Raw genomic sequence first — 5,733 nt, forward strand, 5'->3', positions numbered from 1 at the left:
ATGTACTTGATATTAACGAGGGATATTTGTACAATATAAGATGCATAGAAAACAAGAAGCAATATAAATCACATATAAACATAAATATGTGAAATAGTACGGCTCCTTCATGGACGACCTTCCAAGTCAGCTCCATCTCCAATCGCCAGGGTGGGACTCCATTTAGTTCGTCACGTCGGGGCGCCAAAACCTAGAACTTGATCTCTGCCCTCCAACTACTACAACTAGTAATGAATTTACGTAGAATCAGAAGTAGACACGCAGATCGTTATAGAATAAAGTGACACCACTTTGGCTCCTGTCGGCTGACAATCATGACAAGTGGATCATGTTAAATTACACGCATGCATCACGTACATATGAGCCATACTATTCACATCAAACCTGCAAAACACCCATATGCATAGAATCGCATTCTAACAGTTTGTGTGATCGTGTACGAATACACGGTGCTACGCACACGACGCCCCTTGCGGGTGCGGGCAGCACCCGACATTTTCGGAAATCACAGATCATATGTGTACTTCGATCACAACGAATTTTCTGATCTGAGTGGTCTTATCGATCATCGCAAACCTAATTCGGATTTACGTTTGAGTGTTAGCCGCGATGGCTGAAACCGACCAGTAGGTGTAGGTTGTGTCACGGCCTCATTGATTCCGATTGACAGAAAACATTGCCTCAACAATCCCGATGAGCAGTTGATCTCATCAACCGTGCACATAGCCGATCTAAAGAATGATGAAGGATCTCATCAGCCGCCTCTACATATCAAATATGCATCCTCTCTGAAACCAAAACCACTACCAAAGGTTATGATACCACTGTTGGGTTCTACCATAGGTGCATCACATGCGAATTAAAATTTTCCTACACGCAGAACATCCAAGATCATGCTATCGAGATGGATCACAGATTGTTACCACTAGATGAGTAGTTGTCATGCAGCGCAAGTAGAGTTGGGCAGCACATCTGCAAGGTCCATCTCCTCCTTGTCCAATCTCTCTCGAATAGTCGGTCGCGTGATCATCTCCCTCGTCACCCGGTCGCTCTATCACATGTACAGGTTCGCCAGAGCATCTAGGAGGAATACCGTGCGGCGGACTGCTAGGTCCAGATCACACAGTTGACGGCAGCAAGTGGAGGTGGCTAGGTGCAACATATGCACATCCCTAATGACAGCATCGAAGCGATCAACGCCATAAGAGTGCTGCACCTCCACTATATATACTCATTCGGTGCGGCCTCAACACTTGGCCTCGCATGGACCCTAAAGCCAATGTGTTCCTTCCCTTAAGCACGTGACCATTTAGGTACTAATTCACATGGTTGCAAGTCAGTCCACGTCCAACTCGGCTAGATGATAGCGGCCTCTAGCAAGGTGTGCCGACTCCAAGTATCCGACGAAGCTGGTTAGGCGAACCTGTACTTCATACGTCTGTTCCCTTTGCCACACGATATATGTTGTTGTGCTCAAGACGACATGGTCATGCTTGTTGCCGCACAACATCTTTCTTGTTTCGGTGAATCTGAAAACATTCAGATTGTCTCATAATACTCATCGCATGGCCATGCTTATCTAGGTTAGATCACCCGAGGGTCCTACAGTATATCTCTCCTGTCGGAGGGGGAAATCCCATCTTGCTCGACCACTTCTCGCACCATGGGTATGGACAAGCCCAAAACCTACCTTTATAACTACCGATTCATGAAGTAGCATTTGGTGAGCTCAAAGAAAGTCGGTCACCATCCCGAGTACATGCACGAGCTCAGATCTTAGGACATAAAACGTATGTTGTACTAGAGACTCAAAGATGACCTATCTTTGCGTCTCATATATGGGTCTGTCCAATTTAGACCTTATCTCGACTCAGATCCGACTACGTCGAATCCGACAAGATATTTCTCAGTCCATAATACACGGATAGCATCCAATCCTACATGGTGAGTGAGACTGAACCATCCACTGTATCATGTGCTAGTCCAATTGGTTGCGCGTACACACAACTCTTTCAACTAGGGACCATTTAGGATAACCATCATACAATCTACAGTCTCACAAACAAGTCACGTACTTGTTAATAGACATCACTGATAATGTCCTAGGACTATCTTGATTCGTAAACACATAGGAAATATCATCATACATGATTACCTCTAGGGCATATCTCCAACAACACCTTCATCTGGAATATAGTCGGAGTTGGAGTGGAAGCTTCTATCAGATTGGTTGTGAGACTTGGAGCCAGATACCCATTCACCAACATGACCTTGATGTCTTCGTCTTGAGTGGTTGTTGGTGTACTTGTCCTTCTTCTCTGATACCTTACTTCTCTGGGAGGGTCTTCATTCATAATGATCTTCTCTACTCCTTCTCTGTCTGTGAGATGACTATTCCCTTCGTTTGTGGGGACTCGAGCACTCATTGGAGTACTGACCGGGCTTTCCATAATTGTAGAAGTTTTTGTCACGACTAGATCAACACTTCTCTTCATATCTTGATCTAGATATTCTCTCTTTGCATCTACTCTTGTAGAACGTGTTGAATTTCCTGATCATGAGGCTTATCTCTTCATTGGTGACCTGGTTGTCATTTGAAGTAGCGGGAGCATCACTTGAAGCTTTGTAAGCACCGCTTAACTTGTTTCGCAGATCCTCTTTGTCCTTGAGTGACATTTCATTAGCGACAATCCTTCGAATGACTTTCGTTGGCTTGAGATCCTTGTAGTTTGGCATCATTTTAATCACGTGCACACGATTTCGTACTTCCCATCCAAGGATCTAAGTATCTTCTTGATGATGAATTTGTCAGTCATCTCTTTGCATATAAGCCGGCAATCTCATTTGTGATGAGAGCTAGCCTAGAGTACATCGCAGCGACTCCTTCACCACCTTTCATCTTCAACTTGTCAAGCTGACTTTGTAGCAGATCCAACTTAGATACCCTGATGGATTCGGTACCTTCGTGCATATCAATCAAAGTGTCCCAAATTTCCTTGGCATTCAACTTGCAATCCAATAAGAACAACAACCCAAACGACGGGGTTATGAACAAGAATATGCATTTTCATCTTATGCTCCCAACTTGCAAAGTTTGTACCATCAAAATAGGGACCTCTGAGATGGTAATTTCCCTCACTAGATGCCATACTCTCCTAGGTTTTGAAAAAAATGCAATGGAGACCAAAGTTGTGATACCACTTGTAGGATCTGAAGTATGTCTAGAGGGGCGTGATGCCATACTACTTGACCAAATAAAAACTTAGCATGTTCCCAATTTTAGTTGTGGGCCAGTTTCAGCAGTTGTAGTAAGTCAAACACACCCGACACATGCTTAACTAAGAGTATTGGAGCGAAAATTAAATACATGCAAATGTAAGTAGAGGGAAGGGATAGGAAGATCAAACGCAAAGGTTGAGACGGTGATTTTTGGTGTTGTTCCGATAGGTGGTGCAATCGTACATCCACGTTAGTGGAAACTTCAACCCGCGGAAGCAAACAGCAGCAAAAATCCAAGGAGGGCTCCACCCCCAAGGAGTCCATGAAGAAGCGGCCTTGTCTATAACACCATGGCTTACATGCACACAGGACTAGCCTCACTCGGGGTAGCTCTTCACAAAGTAGGTGATCTCCTTGCCCTTAGAAACTTCTTGGTTCAACTCCACAACACCAAATAGAGGACTCCCAAGCCACACCTACCCAATCCAAGAGGCACCACCGTCCAAAATGTAATAGATGCGGTAGAACAATCTACTCCTTGCTCTTGTGCTTCTAAAGATAGTCTCCTAAATACTCAATCACTCTCTGATAGATTTGGCATGGGTGGAAGATATTGATTTGGTGGAAAGCAAGTTGGGGTGGCTAGAGATCAAGTTTTTAATGGATGGATTGGAATATCTTGATGTCAACACATGAGTAGGTGGCTCTCTCTAAGAAAAATGGCTATGGCAAGTGCGTGTTTGTTCTGAGTACTTCTTCTATGAATGAGAGGTGGTGGAGGGGTATATATAGGCATCTCCAAAAATCCAACCATTACAACATTATTGCCCAACTCGTTAACACTGACATGACTCTCGGTGGTACTAGTTACACTAAATGTGGCAACTTTTGAATTCAATTTGAGACCGATATAGGAGCCTCGGTGGTACCGATTTGGGGACCTAGGGAGGTTTCTAAATCTTGGTGAGACTGATTTCCGAACTCGGAAATTCCGATTCTTGCAATCAACACACAGAAAGTTAATCACTGATTTTTGGTGGCTCAAAAGTTAAAGTTGGTGGTACCGAGATTCTAAGGTTTGGCATAGGCTCTATCTTTGGAAAATCGATAGGGCCATCTGGAATTGTTGGTGGCACCGATTTTGATGTTTACACTTTGGACAAAGAATATTGTTGGAGGTGGGTGAGTATTTTTTGTGGATATCTCTAAGCACTTGAGCAACCAATTCATCATGGATACCTCACCCACTTTTAATAGTATTGGCTTTCCTCTGGACTCGAAACTGATTTCTCACAAATATAAAATGCAGAGTCTTGTAGCTTCAAGCTTGGCCAATTCTATTACTTTGGTTGCATCAAGGGGTTTCTCCTCACAATCCTTTAACCAGTGCATCTGTGAACTTTTCTAAAATATACTTAGATAGAATCATTAGTTCAATGACACATGTTTTTTTAATTACCAAAACCACCTTAGGGAGCATTTATGCTTTCAACTGAGTACCTCAATTTGATACCATATCATTAGGGACTCCATTTTGGCACACTATCCGGTTGATGTAGAGGTTGGCCAGTTGGTTCCCATTTTAGGTTTTCTTGATGGGGATGAAGTGGGCTACCTTGGTGAGGTGATCTACAATGACCCAAATGGAGTCATGTCTGTTGCTTGATCTGGGAAATCCGGTGATGAAGTCCATCCTAACTTTTCCCACTTCCATTCATGCACTTTGAGAGGTTGTAGTAACTCAGCCGGCCGCTGATGTTCAACTTTGACTCTTTGGCATATGTCGCACTTAGCAACATAAGTAGCTATTAACCTTTTCATGCCATGCCACCAGAACCTTGCCTTGAGGTCTTGGTACATATTGGTTCCTCCAAGATGGACGGAATATGGAGTGTCATGGGCTTCTTCCAATATCAAATTCTTGAGCTCAACATTGTTGGGTACGCAAATGCGGTTCCAAAACCATAAGACTCTTTGTGTATCCACTTAGAATCCCGGGGCCTTGCCTTTCTTGATCTTCTTCATGATGTCGTTGATACCCTCGTGTCCCTTCTGAGCTTCCTTGGTGTCATCCATCAATGTATGCTTCACTCTGAGGTTGTCCAAAAATATTGGAGAAACTAGTTCCAATCTGAAACTCTCAAGTTCCTCATACAAGGTGGGTAGCCTTCCCTTAATCATAGCATTCAAGGAACAAGCCTTTATGCTCAAGGCATCTACTACCACATTCGAATTTCTACGATGGTATTGAACACTAGGGTCATAGTTCTTGATCAACTCCAACCATCTTCATTGCCTCATGTTCAATTCCTTTTGAGTGAAAATATACTTCAAACTCTTGTGGTCCGTGTATATTTCACATCCTTTTCCCAGAAAGTAATGTTGCCATATCTTCAAGGCATGAACCATTTCTCCCAATTGGAGATCATGAGTGGCGTATTTCTCTTCGTAAGAACATAGTTGTCTGGATAGATATTCTATGACCCTTCCTTCTTGCATCAGAACACCAATAAG

Source organism: Hordeum vulgare, chromosome 1H, assembly GCF_904849725.1.
Source record: "Hordeum vulgare subsp. vulgare chromosome 1H, MorexV3_pseudomolecules_assembly, whole genome shotgun sequence".
Classification (NCBI taxonomy): domain Eukaryota; kingdom Viridiplantae; phylum Streptophyta; class Magnoliopsida; order Poales; family Poaceae; genus Hordeum; species Hordeum vulgare.